The sequence below is a fragment of the Hemicordylus capensis genome, chromosome 4 (genome assembly GCF_027244095.1).
Source record: "Hemicordylus capensis ecotype Gifberg chromosome 4, rHemCap1.1.pri, whole genome shotgun sequence".
NCBI lineage: Eukaryota > Metazoa > Chordata > Lepidosauria > Squamata > Cordylidae > Hemicordylus > Hemicordylus capensis.
The window spans coordinates 138705675-138728476 of NC_069660.1; the positions used below are offsets into that span (position 1 = coordinate 138705675).

Sequence of the window (22802 nt, forward strand, 5' to 3'; positions counted from 1 at the left end):
TATGTGCATAGATAGATGTTCCACAAGATCACCAAGCAGATGTCCCCCCCCCCACAAAAAAATTAAAAATTGAGAAAATTGAATAAACCCTGCACTGATTTGGCCAGTCAAGAAGCGGTTGAAAGAGTGATAGAGCATCTTTTCTTAAAGCCTCACCCTTCTCGTTTTTTTTTAAAACATTTGCTTGGTGATTTTGTAGAACATCATTCTGTGCACCCACACTTGTGCAGGTGCATAGATCTATGTTCCGCAAGGTCACCAAACAAATGTTTTTTTTTTTAAAAAAAAACAATTGAGAAGCGAATGAACCCTGCATAGATTTCAAGGTCGGTCTTCCGCAAAGTGAAGCAAAAAGAAGAAACAGAGATAAATCTGGAAGGGATCAGAGAAAGATCCAGGAGGAAGTGGTATACATGGGGCACAGAAAAAAAATTGGAGGGAACCCAGAGGAACCCTATTAAAGCAGCCCTATGTGAACACCCCCCAGGTTTCTTCAAATTATTTTTATTGTGCTTATATGCGGCTAATATATGGCCTCATAACTTGCTCTACCTTACTCCACTTAATCCCATGGTTAAGCCTGCCATCTGGGAAAGGCACAGAAAAAACAATTTGATCAAATAAATGCAATGTTCTTAGCAGAGGAGGAGGAGGAACCTCATTTTATTTTAACAAAGGATCCTGGTATTCTTTGAGTGGGGGGACGGGATGGAGAACCTGGAACACCAGATTTTCATCTGCCATAGCACATTATCTTTGCAACCCGGTATAATTGGTCAAGTATAGCAATTCTCTCTGTATGTTTCAGAGGAAGGTACATAAACATGGTGTTCTCCACAGTGTCACTTCCATTTATTTGAATAGGATCTGATTGACTCCAGCTATTTTCAGCTGAGCCAAAGATAAGATCTATTCTAATCTCACAGCCTCAGTAGTCCTGAGTTCATCAGTTTACTTTGTTGGAACGGATAGGACAAATATATATGTGCATTTTATGATTATCATGCTCCATGGAAGTTTTTAAAAAGAATTCCAAAGGGGAAGTCACTTTGCTACCAGTACTGGAAACAGAATTCTGTGCCTTCCCTTTATATGGATGTGTGAGCAGTAAAGATTGCTGCATAAGCAACAATAGGGGAAAGGTAGCATGAAAAAATGGATCCACATTGGATAGATTTGGGGAATTGATTTTTAAAGGGCACGAACTGGTTCTTAGAGTATTCTATTTGTCAGGCATGTTTATTTTAGTGATCTATACTATGAGTTTTCCTGCTACTGTATTTCTTAGGTCAATTTTTTAATTTCGCTTCTGGCAGATCTCTATATGTCTATCTCCTGCTAACTGAACAAAGAGAAACCTTTTAAAGCAGAACAACTATCCCTATTCAACAGAGTTTTGCTAGTGACTGTTGCTAGTGTCTACCTTCTGTTTCTTTTCAGTTTATGAGCCCTTTTGGAACAAGGAATAATCTTTGTTGAAAAGCAGAATATAAATATTTGTAATAGGAATAATAATAATATATGTATATGGCTAACATTTTTCACAGTGAAACATGTGCCACTGCAAGCACCTAAAATTGGGTTGTGGAAGTGCAGTTGCAAAGGTTTTTTAAGGTGGTTGCAGCAATACAGGTGATATATGTTGAAAAAACATAACATGCAAAATTACACTTTTTCCACCTAAGGAAATTAGCAGAAAAATTTCTACCATTGGGCAGTGGGCGTAGTGGTGGCCGGTGAGGGTGGCGCTAGCGTGGCTGCGAGAGATTGGTGACCACAAGAGGTTGGTGACCATGGTGTTGTTGACCATGCAAATAGCCTCTGCATATGTGGAGCCCCCTCAGCGCTGCGGTACAGTGAGTACACTCACTGGCTGCCACTGAGTGTACGTGACCTGCCATTTATTTATTTATTTGGATTTTCTTTCTCTAAAATGTCCTGGGCTGTCTGCCAAGTTAGGTGGGAAAGAAGAAAACCCCCATACACTGTTCTCTTAGTCCTTTATATAATTTTACTGTTGTTTAGATTGCATTAACTGCTTTAAAGTGTTTATTTTTATGAAATTATGTTGTCTCTGATCTTTATAAGCCACCGTGGGGGCCCCTTTGAAGGCCAAAGATGCGCTTTATTTATTTATCTATTTTTTTAATTTAACACATTTTTATTCCACCCAAAACGTACGTCTCTGGGCCATTTACAATAAAACAAAATAATTGACAGCAGGATAGATAGATAATCTTTATTTTGGTCATTGACCAGAGAACAAATAAGAACTATTCAAAGTACAATCTGTACAATTGCTATAAAAGTTACTATATTAACTATTAGATAAATCTGAAATGATAATAATAATAAGAGAATAAACTAAAATATCTGACCAGCTGCGTTATATGTATTCAGATCCAGAAAAGTTGATAATAATTAACTATTTTATAACCTCTAACTAAATTTCACTAGCAATAAAACAATGTTTAGCAACATTATATGACCTGCTTCATTCTGATCTGCTAAAATAATAGTTAAATAAAATGTATGAGTAGAGCCTGGATAAAGATTAGTTTCAGAAGAAATAAGCTTGTGTTGGATATCATGATAAAATTGACAATACAAGAGAATGTGCGCTGTAGTTTCAGTCTCCCCAGAACCACAAGGACAAACACGTTCTTCAAATGGGTTTCTGTGATATCTTCCCTCTATCACTGCCGTACACAAGGCATTACAGCAGGCCAGTGTTAAGGCTCTGCTGTACTTAGCAACTGTTATCTGTGAACTGAGAACAGAAAAAGTTAAAACGTTACAATTAAAATTTTTAAAACAATGTTAAAACTATTAAAACAGTATTTAATTAAAAGCCTGGGTGAACAAATGCATCGTTAAAATTTTAAAAGTTGTCCGAGATGGGGAGAATCTTATGTCAGCAGGGAGCACATTCCAAAGCTTTGGGGCAGCAGCAGAGAAGGCCCATTCCCGAGTAGCCACCAGACAAGCTGGTGGCAACTCCAGATGGACCTTTCCTGAAGATCTCATTGGCAGTGGGGTTCATGACAAAGAAGATATTCTTTTAAATACCCAGGGCCCAAGCCATTAAGGGCTTTGTAGGTTGTAACCAGTTTTCATTCATTAATAATTTCAAGGCAAATTTGGAGGTTCCTGTTCACACAAAACATTCAAAGCAGCAACAAAGAGCTGGTTCAGTTGATACTTTGCTGGCTGGCTGAACTGTGAGTATGCACATCCTTCCCTACTCTGGTACCAGTGCTCTTTTTCCTAATAATGTGTGGGCAGTTTGTCTGAGCTGCCACCCGCTATCACCTGAGTGCCGGGGAAGGTGGGAAATGATATGTGCTCATTGCACATACATGTCCTTATGATATACGGGTGGTCAGCAGGCAAGGTATCATCTGAACTGTCCCAGAGCTTTGCTAAAATTAGCAACATTTCTTGGGTGCAGGAGAGGGAAGAGAGTTTGCAGATTCCCTAGTTGCCAGTGTTTTTACCTAATTGCAGAGCAGATGCGATTCTTGCTCAGGCAATTCAGAGGCATTGAAAGGTGAACAAAATATGTTTTCAGTATAACTAGCCAAGTTTACTCAAGGGTTCAATATATCCCTTTTTCTAACCGCACTGAACTGGTCTGTAAGATCTGTATGTCAGAATGATTCCCATCTGACCATTCAGACATCAGGCATAGAAGCATTTTTCTCCTTATGCACGTTGGTAAGACATAGAATAGGAAAATTTTCTGTAGCAACCTTTATAGTACAGGCACACGACCTTCTTATAGCACTAGTACTTTGTCCACTGTCTAGAAAAGATAATGCAATCCTGTTTTATAATAAAATAACTTGTGGGAAGCCTGTCTTTCATTCTTAAAAGCTGCATATGGCAAGTCATGATAAAGTTCAGAATGGGGGCAGGCATCAGGGCAGAAGAAATAAAATTTACTGCACTACATTACTGAAGTTGATCTGAGGGTCAAACTACACATTCTGAGCCATGGAGGTACTTGATTATTCAGATGCAATGCCAGGCCCAGGAGAACTTTCAAGCCTCAAACCTGTTCCTTCAAGGGGAGTGCAACTCCATCCAGAACAGGCTGATAATATGCCATTGCTGAATTGCTCTCCCTTCACTGGTGCTTTTTTTTTTTTTTAAGACTTCCGCAGGAATACCTCTTAACAGCACAATTATTACAACATATAGACATGAGTGGGGGAATGTGAGAATCAGCCCCTATAGTATGGGACAGTTCAAACACGGCTATACTGATTCTTATAGAGCTTCAGGGTGTACATCATATATGCAGAAGGGCATGGGAACCACTCTTGTCCTGACATATCCTCCTCATTGCATGTAGGACCTATAGTATGAACAAGGTTAGGGATAGCATTAGAATTAGGGTTTCCATGAAGTGTAATGGAGGCATGAGGCTCCATTGCAGCAGCCTATGAGATTGAGGGACTGGGGACGCTCAGTGTGCTGATCTCACATCACACATAATGAGGCTTTACACACGATCTTTGTGTAGAGCCTGGGAGGGTTCTGCAGGTAGGAATCGGCCACCCACATGCCTACTGGCTCCATCACGGAGCCTGTAGGGGCTGCAGGGATTGGGGGCCGTTCGGCCCCTGGAAGTCCCAGGATGCCCCACGTGTGTGTGTGTGGGGGGGAATCCTGGGGAGCCTCCCGACACTGCCAGGCTTGTTTTAGCCTCCCAGTGGGGGTCTCCACACGAGTCGCCATGGTGCGGAGCTGCACCATGGCGACTCACGATCAGGGGAAACAGGATTAGCGGAGCACTCGCCCTGCTAACCCCATTTTAAGAGGAGGGCTTCTTTGGTGGTTTTCTCACGATGGGAGAAAACCGGGTTGGGCTTCCCCCCTTTTTGTATTACATATTATCAGGGCAGAGGAAGAGGAGATCTAGGTCTGCGTCTGCTACTTTTGTTGTTATGCATCACTGCATCTAGTTCCAGCCTGTATGTTGATTAGATTGGCAACAATTTGTGGGAGGAGTTGACTGCCACCAAATTTTGCCTGACGCAAAGTTTGCAAGGTCCTACTCAGACTGTCTGTAAGAATTTTGAAGGATTTCAGCAATCGAAGAATTCCTTAGAGCGGGATGAGGAGAGGTATTCATATATGCATAAGGGGATTAAGCTGGTCTTGCAGTGGCGAGAGTGAATTGTCCCCCTTTGCCAAGTTTGGTTCACCTTGATTTGCATTTGGATGGATGCAAGTGAGTGCTGGATACAAGTGAGTGCTGTCTGCTGCAAGATATTCTCCTTAGGAGATTAGGCTGTAGCTTAGTGGTAGAACATCTGTCTCAGGTCTCAGGTTCAATCCTTGGCATCTCCAGGTGGGGCTGGGAAAGACTCCTGCCCAAAACTCTGCAAAGCTGTTGCCAGTCAGCATAGACCATAATGAGCTAAGTGGACCATGGTTAGACTTGGTAAAAGGAAGCTTCCTGTGTTCCGATATTTGTATTTGTTCTGTATGTCGTCCTCATGATAGTTTTATGTTACCCTCATGAGAGCTGTGTTACATCATCCTCATGAGAGTTTTGTTATTAATGGGTGCCTTTCTCCCCCTCATCAAAAATCTATGTACATCTCTGCCTCATTAGAACCCTCAGTCCTTCATTTCTGAAGACTAACCATACTATCTAGAAACTGCCTTACAAAAAAAAAAGTTAGCTTTGTTAGAAATCTAAGAAGAAGCTGTAATATCCCAAAGGAAAGTTCCATGAAAGCCACATGTGTGTAGCACTATAGATTAAGGCTGTAATCCAAAACATGCTTATAGCATAGTAAATTCCATTGAAATCAGTGAGATAGATGTTTGTGTAACTTTTCATGGGATGAAATTAAATGCTTTTAGAGCTGCAGTGCCTTATTTCATATTCCCGAATAATGTATGCCTGTTAATCTTCAGAATTTATAATAAAAGGGTTTTTTTATATTACCAATTCAGATTTTGTTGCAATTAAATGAACATTACCACCATAGTAAACACAAGCATGTATCATTTTTTTCTGGACATCATTAACATACCGTGTGTTTGTGTGTGTGTGTGTGTGTGTGTGTGTGTTTGTATGAAATATATAGAAGGGTTTATATCTTGATAAGGAGCATGGTTTTGTTCTATAAATTACCAGATTCATCTTATACTAGCTTGATCTCTTTAAGTCATTTCACTATGACAAGCTTCATAACAATGGTATTCTATGATATTGAGGTCATTCACACAATAAAAAACTGTTCTACTGTGGTTTCGGAGCTGTGTGTGCTCCCAATTTTTGGTTGTGGGGAAGCAAGGCAGGGGGAAAACCTGGGTAGAAATGATTCTGTGGAAACAAGGTAGAAAAACCTGAGTACTTTTTCCTCCTACCTTGTTTCCACACAATCACTACTACCTAGGTTTTCTTTCATGCTTCCACACAGCCAAAAATTGAGAACACACACAGCTCACAAATCTGGGTAGAACACAGTTTTTGATTGTGTAAATGACCTCATTGATTGTTTTTTATAATTATAATTATGTTTCTTATAATTTATAATTATAAAGATATAATTGTTACAGAATCAATAAACAATTAATTTACAAAATGGCAAACGGATGGCAGAGGTGAATTTAGCACAGAGTCTCAGTCTTGGTTCAGAGAGGAGACTTGTTACAATTACAAGCAGCTGAAAATTTGTCCCTTGAGAATTCTGTTGAAGTTTGTGCAGTTAATTAAAGATTACTGCACCTGATAACAGAATATTTAGTTGATAATGTTTTAATGCAATGTATTTAAAAAAAAACATGTAAAGGATGAGATTTTTCAGTGCTACTAGCAGGTTTTAGAAATGCTTCATCATCTCTTTTAATGTAGCCTATTTTTTTTGCTCCAATCCAGCTAAAGTTAGCTATGACTAGGTCCTATTGAAACTAGTACAACAAGTTAGTCACTACTAACTGTTTTCAGTTGGCCTTTATGTGACTAACTTTAGTTTCAATTGGGCTCTGTTTGTCAGATGATTTCAAACCTGTACTATTTTAGAAGGCATGCACGGAGCACTAGAAAGTGTATCTCTTCCCAACACTTTCCACATGGTTCTCTTATGTTAGGGCTCTGTGTCTCTAAAGAGTCCTGCCAGCAATGAGAAAAGGGCAGTATTGTGTGGAGGTCATCACAGTGGAAAATGGCTACTCACTGAATGTTTTTTGCCAAAGTGCCCCCTACTTGAAAAATAGTAAACATCACTGTGTATAGAGACAAATCAAGTCACCAAATATATTCAAAGCATAGAACTGTAGCCAATCACAGATCCTTGACAAGTGTATATACAGGAATACCTTGCTATCCACAGATTTGCATATCCGTGGTTGGGTAATTGACACCTGACCTCAGCATCCACAGGGGTGGGGATGGGAAAGGGTTTGTTTGATTTCTATGCCACCCTTCCAAAAATGCCTCAGAGTGGTTTACACAAAGAAATAATAAATAAATAAGATGGATCCCTGTCCCCAAAGGGCTCACGATCTAAAAAGAAACATAAGATAGACACCAGCAACAGTCACTGGAGGTACTGTGCTGGGGGTGGATAGGGCCAGTTACTCTCCCCCTGCTCAATAAAGAGAATCACCACGTTAAAAGGTGCCTCTTTGCTAAGTTATCAGGGGTTTGTTTGTTTGTTTGATTGTTGACCGCCCATCCAAAAATGGCTCAGGGCAGTATCTCCTGGGGTCGGGGTGGCTGGAAATGACTCCAAGGTCATTTCTGGCTGCCATTTTGAGCACATGAGCCATTTTGTGGCTAGTTTAGGGTTGTTTTTTTAAAACACACCATGGTTTTTCATGGAATTTTGGGGACTTTTCTGAAGTCCACAATCCCATTGATTTTAATGCCTCATTATCTGCGGTTTTGTTAGTTGCAGTAATCTGATGGCTTCTTCTGTAGCCCAGTGAAGGGAGAGGGAAAGTGATTTTGGTATCCCTCCCCTCCTTCCAAAATCTCTTTTTGCTTGTAGAAATAAGTCCTTGGAGTTCACACAGGGCCTATTAAACCAGCTGTCCTTAGTAACTCAAGGGGCTGGTATTCCTATACTGTGTCCTAGATTATGACTGTTCAATTTCTTATTCTCATCCTATTTTATGCAGCATTTTTGCATAGCCCTGCTTTGGGTTCTTTTTTTTAATTCTGTGGAGGGGAAGTTGTGTTGACCCCCATTTCAAAACATGCTTTCTTCCAATATATTGTTTATTTTAATCAAAATAGATATTGGGCAATTTCGTAGCACTGAATTTGAATTCTTGAGAAGATTCTGGGGTTGTTTTCCCTCAAAAATCTCAAACATTTCAAAGCATTTTCATAATTTTTTCCTGATGGTGTCCAAAACAAACACCAAGAGGATTCCCCCCCCCTCTTGTCTGAACCCAGCAGGCTCTCTTTAAGCAATCATGAACTATAATTCCCTCCAATGAAAAACCAGTTTTCACACAAGAAAAATCTATTCAGATTCAGGCTGCTATATTATATCTCTCTAAATGGTATTCCAGACACTCTTCCACATCTAGGAAATAAAATAATAAGCAGTGCTACTGTACACAGGATTGCAGCCACCACCATCACTTCCGCCTGCTTTTGGGGAGAACACTGGGACTTTTAAAATCACAATTCATGGTGTTGTATCCACAGAGAAAGATTGACAGAATCTGTCATAGGTTCTCCCTACCTTTCTAGGTCTTCATGTTACAGCAGGCCACTGGTTTTTGTTACAAGCCAGTTATTTCTACAGAGGCATTCTTTTTGTCATGTAAATACCCATCCAACAAACAGCAGTGTTTAAGAAAAGAACCTCACTTCAGAGAAACAAAACAAGATTACAAGTATATGTATGCACAATTACAAAACAATTCTATCCTTTCTTGTGGCATACTAAATCTCACTTGGAAATACTTTTTTCTAACCACTTTTGTAGTAATTTAAGGGGAAATGTCAGACATACTGAGATGGTGAAAGAGGACAGTGACGTAGCAGGTTCTTTACTATCACTGTATACTAACTGATCCCGCACAAAGCATCTGTGCGCTAGTGCGCTCTGCCCTCGCTCGCCCATAACTCCCTCCACACACTCAAAGCTCATCCGTTGCTGCACCCACCTGCTCACCACTCACCTGTTCCTCACCCCCACCCCCACCCACTCGCCTGGCAGCTGAGGATGTGGGGTTGCACTGGGGCCAGCAGGCGGGCCCGGAGAGGGAGGCTGTGCTGCCCTCTCCACTGCCTGCTTGACCGTTTCCTCGCCTCTTTGTGTAGGTGCAGAAAGGCCTCCTTCTGCCCCAGTGCGGCCTGACTTTGTGTCTATTTATTGAAGTTTGAAATAATAATTTCCATGATAATTTATATTGTTTCCTTGCTTTGATAGCTGAGATTCACTCATTGAATAGATTGATTTGTTTTCTTGTTTAAGGCAGTAGCAGTCGGTGTGGGTGCCACCGGGAGCGCAGTGAGGGGTAGCTTTAAGCATAAATTAAAAGGTGCTTACCTCCACTCCGGCAGCACCTGCAAGCTGTTCCAAGCAGCAGTGTGCTGCCCATCACTCCCTGCGGCAGGAGATTCGCTGTGCTTCTCACCTGGCCGCCAGCAGGGGATCAGCTCCATAGAAGCCAGGTGAGTGGCGGAGACCATCCCCCACTGCAGGGAGTGCTGGGTGGCACGTTGCAGCTTGCAGGAGCTGCTGGAGTGGAGTTAAGCACCTTCTAATTTATGCTTGAAGGTGCTTCTTGCCGCCATCCCAGTGGCTCCCGCATTGGCCACTACTAGTTTAAAAGCATGGAACTGTATTTAGCAATAGCAATAGCAATAGCACTTACATTTATATACCGCTCTATAGCTGGAAGCTCTCTAAGCGGTTTACAATGATTTAGCATATTGCCCCCAACATTCTGGGTACTCATTTTACCGACCTCGGAAGGATGGAAGGCTGAGTCAACCTTGAGCCCGTGGTCAGGATCGAACTTGTAACCTTCTGGTTACAGGGCGGCAGTTTTACCACTGCGCCACCAGGGGCTCTTCGCGCCACCAGGGGCTCTTCTATTTGTGGTGGAGGATGTATTGTGTACATCGTGAGATATTATAGAACTTTAGGGAGGTGTTCATTGATTGCTGTCCTTTTATATCTAACTTTTCCATGATTAATATTTTTCTGAAGGGATTTCATAAGAGGAATTCTTAATCTGATATTTATGCTATTGTATAAAACTAACAAAATACTGGTCATCATGAGAGCTGGTTACGTCAAGGGATGTGACTTAAAAATTCTAAGAAGCCCAAATGGAGCACAGTGCAATCCTGCCTTTCCCCCTGTGGGATGCCATTGGGGGCCAGGCCAGCTGGTGGAAGACAGATTAAGAGATAGAAGACAGATTTCACCTGCAGCTATTTAGTGTCCCTAAATGCTTTGAGTTTTTTCATAAGGGATGATAGCACTAATTCACTGATGTGGGAGATGGTAAAAGCATTTACTTGGGGATGCCATTGGGCATACCAGAGGACTAAACCTGCCCTCTCCCTGGGGACCCTCGCCCTTGAGAATCAAGCTTACTCCTGTCAGCATAGCCCCACCCTGGATTCTGCCAAGTTGAATGTGACAGAATGTTGAGAATGCAGAATGGAATGTTGGAACTGTTTAGAGCTGCAGTGTTTGCAATTTGCAACTGTTACAAACTGCAGGAGTGTCTGTAAATAGCTTTAATCTTGTACAGGGTAGAAGGAGCTTCTGTGACTTGCAGAACAACATCTCTCTTGCATGATCTCAGACTACATGCATATGCTTACCAAGTTGTATTACTGCTCCCTCCACACTCCTGGTGTTTTGAATAAAGATATATGTACTAATTACATTAAATCTCTCTTTCTTTCTTTACCAGATGGATCGGGAGAGATAGAAAAGCAACGAAGTTAGCTCAAGGCAGCTGGTCCAGTATCTTCTGTGTCTGCTCAAGAAGAGCAGATGTTATCAGGTCTCCAAGGTACAGTACAGAAATTATTCCATTCTGCCATAAGATTATTAGAAAATGAATCAAGTAAGCTTGATTATGTGAACTGTACCAAAACGACAGGGATGCAGACAGATTTGTGCTGTCTTCAGTAATTTCAGTGTTTGGGGGTTGTTGTTGTTGTTGTGTTGTTATGTCTCGAGGAATATTCATTTTTGGATGCCGCATGCCTATTTTATTTCCTGCTGAATTTGCTATTTGGCACAAAACTCAGATTTTTTTAATTTAAAGAGTTGATTCTCGTCCCCTGCCATGGGAGCCTCGCGGCTCTCGGCAGCAAACTCTCCTAATTCCCCCTCCCCTTAGCCAAGGTTAGCAGAGCGAGCGCTCCACTAACCCTGTCTTTTTGATCGTATATTGCTGTGGTGCGACTCCATGCCGCTGCAACACACAAGGAGACCCCTGGCGGGAGGCTGAAACAAGCCTTCCAACCCTGGGGGTCTCTCCAGGATGCCCCGCATGCTCGTATGGGGCATCCTGGAACTTCCAGGGGCCACATGGCCCCCGATCCCCGCAGCACACACACACCTGGCTCCATGTCGGAGCTGGCAGTCGTGTGGGCGGCCGATCCAGCCGCCCTGGGCTATCTGGGGATTGTCTGTGGGGAGAGCGGGCTAAGCTCACTCTCCCTGCAAACCCTCTGAAGGCAGGTCTCACCAATCGTGAGACTCACCTCAAAGAATGCCAATTTTGGTTGGTTTTAAAATTTTTTTTCTAGTTCTCAGTATTGTGGCAATCCATTTGCAGTTGTTGGAAGCTGCAGGAGTACCTATAAAAAGTTATAATCTTGTGAAGAAGCCGGGCTTCTATAATGTGCAGAGCATTTTCCCCCTTCCTCTCTCCCCACCCCCATTGCTTTCAACTACATGAGAGTAGGTAGTTACACTTCCTGGGTTTAAGCTCCATTAAATGCAGTAGGACAAATCCAGTGCCTGGTTAAGACATTTTTACTGAGCTTTTGTTCTTGCTGTTCTCCTTAGCTTTAAAAAGGATCATTTTGTTTTAAAATTGTAATGTCATGTACTATGTTTGATTTTGAATTTATCGTAAGCTGCTTTTGAAGCTAAAAGTCATGGCAAAGATCCCTGCACATACTTACATAACATTCCTAGTCATACTACTGCTTCTGTGATGCGTTCATGGGCTCCATGATCTCCCTGCATGGTCAAGCTCAAGTATCAAACTGAAAGAAGGATGTGGGAAAGTCATTCATTGGTGATTAATAATAATTCATTTGCTAATCAAATTGAGGTGAATTGGCCCATTACTAATGAAAGTGCTTTACAAGGAAGTGGAAATTATATCAGAAAACAAAATGTGGGGCCTAATCACGGTGGCAAGGCTGAAGCAAGGTAAAGTAGTCCTCCCAAAAAACTAGACCTCCCATGACCTCCCAAAAAACTAGAATCACTCAAGGATTATAGCTCCTCGAGCCACTGTAAGAGCCTATTTCACCTGCAAGCCCTCCACTCCTTAATCTGAAGGCCTGCCAGTGACATCTGCCTAATCAGCCTGAAAGGCCTTAGCCTAAAATTAATAATAGTTCTCTCTTCCTCCCCCCCACTCCCTCTCTCAGAACAAATCCATAGACATCAAGAATATTGTACAAAACAAGCATTTTGAATTTGAGGATCGTATTTGGGGATGTCAACCAATCTTAGAGACGGAACAAGGTGCATAATCAATATGGCAATTTCTACCTTTGTTCCACTTAGCTCAACCCCAGTGTTCATGAAAGAAATGAGCATGAGGCCGTGTTAGTCATTCCCCATGTTTATGTAGGAAGAGGGTCCAATTTTGTGTCCTGGTTTCATTCCTCATTTCCACTGCTATACTCTACCACTATCTCTAAGCACCTGGAGATCATTTATTGCTTAGCAAGCAAGCACAATGTTGATATTCCCACTTTCATTATAGCTACAGAAAAAATTGGAAGGCTGAGAAGAAACTGCTACAAGGGCTTCCCCTTGCCCCAGTGCCAGGGCAAAAAAGCCTTCCTTCCAGACTTATTTATTTGCTTACTGCTTTCTTAATACTTATGCCGTACAAATGCTTAGCCCCTAAGGGCTTCTTCAGAGGCTTACAACATTAAAACATCATAAAGTAATTTAATTCAACAATTAAATACATAAAATCTGTAATGTAGTTTAATAGCAAATCTAAACACAAAAATAATCACTAATCCAGCAAACCTTATGCCCTCTGAAACAGGAAGGTCTTGGCAAATCTCCTGAACCTCTCAAGGGAGTTGGCCAGACTCACTTTCCTGGGCAGGGAATTTCAGGAGAGAGTGACGCCACAAACAAAAAGTGAAATCTTGACACGTGGGGGAACATGTGAGAGGAGATGCTCTTTCAGGTAGGGATGTGCACGGACCTTTTACAGGCCTCCGAACTGGTTCAAATGTCTAGCAGTTCTATGGGTTTGAAGGTGGCGGGGGTGGGATATCTTTAAGGACGGGGGGGGTGTTCTTACCCCTCCCTCTGCGTTTCCCCTGCCAGCCCTGCCAGTTTCCTCCTTGCCGCCCCGTTGCCTTCTCTGGCCGGAAGTGCCTAATGTGCACAGTGGGCACTTGCAGCCACTTCCGGTCAGAGGAGGTCCTGGGGCGGCGGCAAAGAGGTGAGCTGTTGCCCCACCGGACCATTTTGAAAGATAGCGCCGGCAGGGGAAACACAGTGGGAAAGGTAAGAGCACCCTCCCCCATCCTGAAAGATACCCTCCCCCCTCAAACTGGCAGGTGCCGGTTCCGTGCACACCTTTACTTTCAGATACCTGGGACTCAGGCCATCTAGGATCTTAAAGGTCAAAAGGAGCAGTGACTTTTTTGTAAAATAGCTTGTTTTGCTGAGCCCGTCTCTGAATCGAGCAAGAGAGAATTCATCTGTCGCATGCGATTATAATCTTTTTATTTTTTTCCCCATGTCTGTGCCACTATTTAGGTTCAAATATGTCTTCAAAGGATATTATAATTAAAATAATTGGTTAGCATGCTGACTAACAAGCTGTTGATGCAGTGATACTGCATCACTGCGAGCATTACAGAGAAGGGGCATTTCCGCTCAATCTCCCTTTCTCTCTGAAGCCTACTTTAGGCCCATTCACGCTTTATGTTCAACACTTGTAAGACTCGTACAGTGTACACAGGTTCAGATCTGTACACAGGTACAGTCATTCACATGTAATGCTGAATGCAGGTACAGATGTACACTTCCTGTCTGTTCCATGCATTTGAATGGCCAGTATCCAGGTTCACTTTGAAAATGAACACAGGTACAGTCATTCACACAAATACATATATCAGGCAAGGCTACAGCACTTGGGGCTTTTTGGTTTAGAAAAGAGATGACTGTGGGGAGACATAATAGAGGTCTATAAAATCATGCGTGGAGTAGAGAAAGTGGATAGGGAGAAATTTCTCTCTCACACACATAACGCTAGAACCAGGGGTCATCCCATGAAATTGGTTGTCTAGAAATTTAGGTCCAACATACGGAAATACTTTTTCACACAACATATAATCAACTTGTGGAATTCTATGCCACAAGATGTGGTGTTGGCTACTAGTTTGGATGGCTTTAAGAGCGGTTTGGATAACTTCATGGAGGAGAGGTCTATCAACAGCTACTAATCGGAGGGCTATAGGCCACCTCCAGCCTCAGAGGCAGGATGCCTCTGAATACCAGTTGCAGGGGAGTAACAGCAGGAGAGAAAGCATGCCCTCAACTCCTGCCTGTAGGCTTCCCGTGGCATCTGGTGGAAACAGAAAACAGGATGCTGGACTAGATGGGCCTTGGGCCTGATCAGCAGGGCTGTTCTTATGAGTGCACAGCACGAGTACTGTACACTCACACAGCATATGAGTCTGAATCCAGCTGGTGACCCATAAATATGTCCCTGAGGAGGGTCATGCAGCCCCCTTGGGGCTATGTTTTCAAGAGTCGCACTGGGCTTCAGAGGGAAGGGAAGATGAACAAAAAACTGCCCCTCCAGTGCAGCTTTAGCAGAACAAACACTGAGTTAGTCTGCATTTTGGCCACTAAAAATGAAGTTAAAACATCTTCATTGAAAATGAATTGAAGCAGACATCCAAAAACTTTGTGAGCGCATGCACGTGAGCATGCCTTAGAGGGAACAGTGCATGAAACATATAAATGTAATACACATCTTTGTATGTGCAAAAGCAAAAACCATAACAATGTCCTTAGTTGAGGGAATCTGGAAGTATCAGAATAAGAAACACAAAAAGTCAATGCCGCAGAACAAATATCAACCTCTTCCCCAAATGGGTCAGCAATAAATAGATCTGTTGGTGGGCCCTCCCTGGCTGTGCAGGCTTCGTCTAACCTCTATTACCAAAATAAAAGCAACTGAACTAGGACTACACCAAGAAGCCGTGTGCCACAAACCCCAGATGAATTACACCTCTTATTAAGCTTCCAGATTCCCTCAACTAAGGACATTGTTATGGTTTTTGCTTTTGCACATACAAAGATGTGTATTACATTTATATGTTTCATGCACTGTTCCCTCTAAGGCATGCTCACGTGCATGCGCTCACAAAGTTTTTGGATGTCTGCTTCAATTCATTTTCGATCCCGCTCAGGTTGAATCAAGAAGGCCCCATTCTGAATGCACATGCGCACACACTGCCTTGATACTGCTGCCAAGAACAAAACTCATTCTGCACAGAGATGAAGAACATTAGAGGGACCACTGGTTTCATGTATTAACATTAAAACACACACGTATCTCACCTAATTTGTTCCCTCTGTCACAGACTAACATACAAGAACATATAAGCAAATTACTAAATGGTATGCCCTAATTAGCCATCTTACTCTTTTCTGAGTCTTCGCTTTTGTGGATTTTATCTATTCAAATATTCACAAACATTCTATTTAAAAATTGTATGCGGTCCTTCTATTGAGCACTTAACCCCAGCAATTATTATAGAGTGTATCAGGTTGTCTTTGTCTTCTCATATATAAAGAAATTGTAAACACTAATAACAAAATAATATAAAGAAAAACTATTAAATAATTATAGCAATATAATACATAACAAAACCTATAGTTCTCAATTTTCATACAGCTTAATGTCCAGATAAAACCACCTATGCATAGTTATAACCCACTTAATAAGGGTTAAAGAAAACAGGGAATTCTTGAACACATGTAAAATTTATAACAAATAAAATGCATTTCAAAAATAAACAAATTGGAACGTTGTTATGGTACATACTGTGTGCTATTTTATTTTCCCAGCAGGATGTTTTGTGTGTGATCTAAAGTTTCCAAGACTGTCTACTGTTTCTGTATACACAAAGCATATTTAAGATACTTCCTCTCCATCCTAGCCCCCTCCAGGAAAAGAAAAAAAAAATCCTCTAATTTTAAAAAGCCTCACCAAGTGGTCAGACAGACAGACTGGAACTCGAGAATTATAGGTGAAAAGACTGAACTGAAGGTCTGAAAGCTATAATTTCTCTTTTTGTGGTGGCATCAGAAGCAGCTGTTAGAGGCAGGCAAATTAAAGATTGGGGCTTCCTTAGACATTTAGCCTAGGAACAGAAAACTACTGAGAGGAACAAATAATTTGCATCCATTTAAAAAACTTCAGTAACTTCAGAATATTTGAATGTTGAAAAGTGGTATATAAATATTTGTATTCCTTTCGTGCTCTATTGGTTTTATTCTCAAATCAGTTATTCGTATGGCTACTATCCTCTCCATGCATGCCCATAGGTTGCAGCCCTAAGCTATTGCCCCCTTGATTTTACTGTGTCAACAGTAATTGCTTAGGCCTCTGCTAACCCTCCAAAAGTTCACTGAGCTACTTTTCAGTGGCAAGTGTGTTACTGGGAATAAACCCCTTACATTGTGAGTGTATGCTTAGTGAGAGCACCATGTATACCAGGGATTCTCAACATTGGGTCCCCAGATGTTATTGAACTTCAACTCCCAGAATCCCTGACCAAAGGCCACTGGGGCTGGGGATTATGGAAGTTGCAGTCCAATAACATCTGGGGACCCAATGTTGAGAATCCCTGGTGTATACAATAATAATAACAATTTATGTTTAAACATTCCAGGTGTTCAAAGTGCTTCAGAATCCCTGCTAACTTGGCCAAGAGGCACCTTTTAATGTGGAGATTTTCTTTATTTAGCAGGGAGAGAGTAACTGGCCCTATCCACCCCCAGCACAGTACCTCCAGTGACTGTTGCTGGTGTCTATCTTACGTTTCTTTTTAGATTGTGAGCCCTTTGGGGACAGGGATCCATCTTATTTATTTATTATTTATCTGTGTAAACCGCCCTGAGCAATTTTTGGAAGGGCAGTATAGAAATTGAATAATTAATAAATAATAATAATATGGTGAATGCCACCCACCGCCACCTGCAGCTCTCAGGCAATATAGATTGACATCCTGACTAAATTGCTGAACAGAAGTTCCATTGAAATTAATAGGACTGGTTAATATAACTAATTTGGCCAATTATTTTCAGTAGGATTTTGTCAAGCAGTTTTGTGCAGATATCAGCCATTGTTTGCTCGAATGCACTACATGAATTGGGGTCTTGTGTTATAAGTTTCCCAGAGCCCAGTCTGAATCATTGGTGACTGCCAGTAGGGGACTGAAAGAAACTCACTGGGCAATGGACCCAACTCACATAATGAGATGGCTGGATCAGGGATTTGACGCTGAACACTGTGATCAAGATCAGCTTTCAGGAATTCTTACAACAACCCTGTAAGGGAGGTCAGTATTAGCACCCCCATATTACAGATGGGGTTGAGGCCAAGGAAATAGCAGCTTTCCCTAAGACCACCTTAGTAAGTTCATGGCCAAAATAAGATCTGAACTGAGGATTCTCCTGGTTCAAGCCTCACACTCATAAACCTTGCTGTCGGTGTCCCAGTGAAATGAATATTCAGCATGGTAATTTCACAAGTGAAGTCTTCCTAGCATGCCATGTTGTGGGGAGCCCCAGGGGACCAAATTTGGTAGCAAATTACGAGTAATGTTGGTGAAGGAGGGAACGTAAAGAGAAAAACATTTTCATTTGAGGTGGTGGTGGTGGGTGTGTGTGTGTTTGCTGGTTGTTTGTTTGTCCCTATCATATGCCAGCTGTTTCTCTGTTGGGCGATAAATAGCTGCTTTTATGATGAACAATGCTTACCACTTTTGCTGACATGCAGTTGCTTTCTCTCTGTTTAGTTAACCAGGCTTACAGATAAAGGAGGTTTGGAAGAATGTGCGTGTATGTGGTGGCTGGGTGGTTCTTTCTTCTTCAGTGAGGACAGACAAATCATCACAGTACTTGTGTGTGTGCTAAATATCCCTTAATTTTATGTGCCGTTCATGCCCACCTTTCTTGTCATACCTGCATGTAATGCCAGAGGATAAAAAGGCGCTCATGTTAGCCTTCTTTAGTTGTCTTGAAATATATTTTCCAGTGGTGGATTCGTCTTTACAGATGAGAACCACTGATAAAATGTTGGGATTTTTTGCTTGGATCCCACAGCATGGTATGAATTCCCGCACACTAAAAAGGGAGCCCTCCACCCTGATTAGGATAGCTTTAAGGCCCCTTCACACTGCAGGGATTTAAGCGCTGGCCCATTTATTATATTTTTAAAAAACCTACTATGGACTAGACTCTGATACGAAGGCATGTATCATGAATGCGCTTCATACCATCTGTCTGTTCCATTTGTCTGTGTGGTTCTGCAGTCAAAACAAATCCGTCATCCCAGATTTGCTGGTCGTGGGTTGCCTAGGAGCCAGGATTACAGCATTGCTCTCGATCCCCCCCCCCATTAGTGCTGTCTTTCATGATACTGCTTGCCTCTTCAATTATGTTTTTATCCAAGGATCTCAGAAGTCTTTTCAAAACTTTTCACGAAGTTTCTCTAAAAGATAGGCTCAATATTACCCCTAGTTTACAGAGAAAATGAGAGAACAGTGATTTGTGTGCTTCATTCCATGTTTTACCAAAAAAAAATACGGTCAGAGCAAAACCAGACAATTGTTTTAAGTAGGTCTGTGAAAACCAGGAGGTTGTCTCCTTGTTCCCAGTGTAATCTGGCAACATATTGCATGGCCTCTGCCTCAAACAGACTTAAAAATTTACAGGGAAATCTTATTTGGAAAAGAACTAATGTCCATAGGCTTATAGGGGAAGGAAAGGCATGTTTGGCTTATTTTATTTTATTTTTAATAGATGAATTTAGTACAGCAGAGACATCACTGCCCATGCTGTGTACACTCATCCATCTTTTGACTCTTCTCATAGCTTTCAGAGGTTTTTTGAGGGCTTCAAACACTTTCAATGCCTTTTTGACCAGACACAACCACATGTTCAAATGTGTGTGAGTGCACATAGGCAGGGGGGAATAGGATTGCAGTGGTGGCAAACTCCTCTCCTCACCAAATGTGTTTGCATCTCTGCAATAAGTGTATAAGTGTAAACAAACTGTATGCATATAGGCTCATATGTGGTTGGAGTCTCAGAGACTATGATTTTAGTAGGGGTTCCAGTGATGGCTATGAGCCTACACACGTACTGTTTGTACACACATGAGCCCTATTCATACATTGTGCATTCAAGGTGTTTGTACATTTGTACAAGAGTTAATTAGAAAGAATGTGTCAGCATGGAGCTGAACTATGTCTAACTGTAAACCCTTAGGACAGGGGTGGCAAACTTGCCCCTCCTGCTGTTTTTGGACTACAACTCCCAGCATCACCAGGCACAATTTATTGTGGCTAGGGAAGATGGAAGTTGTAGTTCAACAACATCTGGAGGGCCAGGTTTGCCCACCCCTGCCTTAGGACTTACATTATTGAGTATCCTGATTTTCCAGGGTTTCTGGTTGTGTGGAGAGAGCCCCACTGTAGTTGTACAAGTATATACAGTTGTGCATTTGTTGACTCCCTGTAGATACTCATGTGAATGCATGCATAGCAGTGCTGAGATGGTATCTGAGGGAGCAGTTTAGTGAGTCTGACCTTTGTTACTTTGTTAATAGAGTTTGGCTGCAAACTGAATACACTCTCAGCCTCACCTCTAACATGCAGTATTAACAGTGAACTATGTATTGCAGGGCTAGCATAAGACACTCTCGCAGCTACAAAGAAGACTGCAATGTGAGGATAATGAACTCTATTGGTGTTGAGAGGTCTGGAGCAACGTTTAAGTGTTTAAAAGCTTGAAAATGGGTTTTTTAAACCCATTTGCAAAAAAGAAGATGCAAGTTAGCGTAAATGCCTGTCTACTCGAATGTAAGTAAAAACTCCTTTCTTTGCTGCTTCCTTTTGGGGCAGGAGGGAGACATATGAAGGCAGACCCCAGTGTGACTGAGCAACTGTAAGCTGATTCAGACATTATGCTATACAAGGGGTACCGATGTTTGTACACTGGTACTTGTGTTTGTGTGAATGCCTGTACCTGTATTATTTTAAAAGTGAACCTGCATACAGGTCCTTCAAATGCATGGTAAGGATAGGGAGTGTACTTCTGTACCTGTGTTCAACATAACCTGTGTATGCCTGTACACAGATCTGTAACTGCGTACACTGTACACTTGTTGTATGAGTGTTGAGCATAATGTGTGCATTGGCCTCGTATGTCCTTCTTCCCATCCCTGAAAAGTAGTAGCAGCAAAGAGAGGAGTTCCTGCTCTAACTCAGGTCTTAGTTTACATGAAAATAAAACTATATATATATATATATATATATATCGGAACATTAAGCAAATTGCACTGCCAACGGTAATACAGCTATTATCCTCACATCGTACTGCAGTTTAGGATGCCTGTGGGTGAGGGAAGTTGCTTTACAGCAGCCCTTCAATCTAGTTCACTATTAATATTGCAGGTTAGAGGTTTGGTTTGGGTCTGCATCCAAAAAGATTTCCTTGTAAAACACCTCTCAGCAGGGGTATTGTGTTAGTCCTTGGCCTTTTGGGGAAGTGCTTCCAATGTGTTGCTAGGTGCCCCAGCCCCCCACCAAATTTGTTTTGAGTATGGAGGAAGCTGTGACTGTGGGTGCATGCTGGGCTAGAGTTTTTAATTGCAGCTCAGTAGGTGCTCTTCGTTACTGCCTCCTCTATCTGTGCCCTATCCTCCTTCTTCCACGTCCCTCCCAAGAAAAGAAAGACAGAGTGCCATTTTGGAAGAAGAAATGGGGGGAAGATGTGCTCTGTTCCTCTCTTCTTTAGTTATGCCGGGCCTAGACTTGGACAGCAGAGGCAGGGCCGCTGGAGTAATGAGCAGCGTTCCCTCTAAGGCATGCACGTGTACATGTTTTTTTATGTCCGCTCAGTTAATTTTAGATCCCGCTCAGGTTGAATCGGGAAGGCCCCACTCTGAATGCATGTGCGCGCACACTGCCTTTATACTGCCGCTCAAAACAAAACTCATTCAGATGGAAAAAATTAGAGAGAACACTGGCTGTGGGTTCCCTTGAGGGGGCAAGATTGCCTGGCCCTGGCAGTCTGTCAGTGCTGTGGGGGCTCTTTCTCGGGGTAGCAGTCTGGCAGCTTGTATGTTCCCTTGGGAGCCAAGGAGATGGAGACAGAGTTGCTGAGGGTTGTCAGCTCTTTTTGGAGTGGCAGCCAGCCCCAGCAACCCTGTGGTGCTCTCCCTTGGGGTGGTAGCCCTGGTGTCTGGTAGGTTCTCTTGCTGGTCTGACCCTGGCAAGGCTCTCTTGCTGGTCTGGCCCCGGTCGGGCTAAATGAGGAGGTGGAGCAAGCGGTGGTGGAAGCAGCAGCAGGAGGGAGGTTGCAAAAGAGAAAAAGAACCTGAGAGGGGGAGGTTATGAAGGAGGCGCGAGAAACAAATACCAGAACAAAACCCCAACCACTTGTGGCTTTTGTGCCACAAAATAGATATTAATGGTAGGTTAGAAGTTGGAGCCTGAAGCAGGACCTGTGGGTCATGGAGCTTTTTAGTGCCTAGTAACACCCCTGCCTCTTAGATTACATCAGATTTAAATAAAATAAATAAATAATAGAAATCAGCACCTCATTTGATGCCATTATGGTGCCAGGCAAAGACATTTATCTTCTGAGGCCTTTTACATTTTACTATTACATTTGTTTTTATCTGCTTTTCTTCCTCCACATTCTTTTTATTTCTGTATTTAGATTTTATTTATATGGCTGTTTTTAGTCTTTTAATTTTGTGAGCTGCTGTGAAGGGCGGGATACTCTTTTATTCAAAAAATAAATATTTGCCCATGCCACATCACTTTTTGTTTAAGTAAGCCTCTTTTCCCCCTTGCAAACTTAAGGGCTAGCCCAGAAATATTCCCTTTTAAAAATCTGCACACTCATCAGTCTCCAAATAGTTCACAAAAAGGGGCCAAAATAAAACAGGAAACAAGAACTCAGTGGATTTGGATGTAGTAATAGTCATGTAGGTAGTAAGCAACTTCGTAAATAATTTACCATTTATTTATTTTATTTATTAAAAATTTATTGTATACTGCCTCCTCCAAAGACTCTAGGCGGTGAACAACAAAAATAACAATAACAATTAAAGCTAAATAAATTAAAGGGCAAAAGCCTGGCGAAACAGGTAGGTCTGAAGAAGGGTCTTAAAAGCAACTAGGGAGGGGGCTGAACAGATCTTGGGGGAAGAATGTTCCAAAGAAGAAGGCCCTCCTACTATAATGGCTAAGGACAGATATCTTTCTTTTTACTTTTTTGAGAAGGCAGCTAGTGACTGAGAAATCCATGTATTTTTAAATA

The 22802-nt window shown here is 42.0% G+C and overlaps 2 long non-coding RNA genes across 5 annotated transcripts in view; one reads left to right on the plus strand and one right to left on the minus strand.

Annotated features, from left to right (window-relative positions):
• The window catches only part of LOC128325392 (uncharacterized), a 134012-nt gene that overhangs the window by 54026 nt on the left and 57184 nt on the right, over positions 1–22802 (plus strand). For all 3 annotated transcript variants that reach the window (XR_008307421.1, XR_008307420.1, XR_008307422.1), the window contains exon 2: positions 10918–11019. This is a non-coding gene — a long non-coding RNA (uncharacterized LOC128325392). The remainder of the gene's footprint in view (positions 1–10917; positions 11020–22802) is intronic.
• The window catches only part of LOC128325394 (uncharacterized), a 53045-nt gene continuing 32606 nt past the window's right edge, over positions 2364–22802 (minus strand). Inside the window, exon 3 of one of the 2 annotated variants that reach the window (XR_008307424.1) lies at positions 2364–2770. This is a non-coding gene — a long non-coding RNA (uncharacterized LOC128325394). Of the gene's footprint in view, positions 2771–12096; positions 12230–22802 lie in introns of those variants that run through there. The other variant, XR_008307425.1, reaches the window with a different exon arrangement.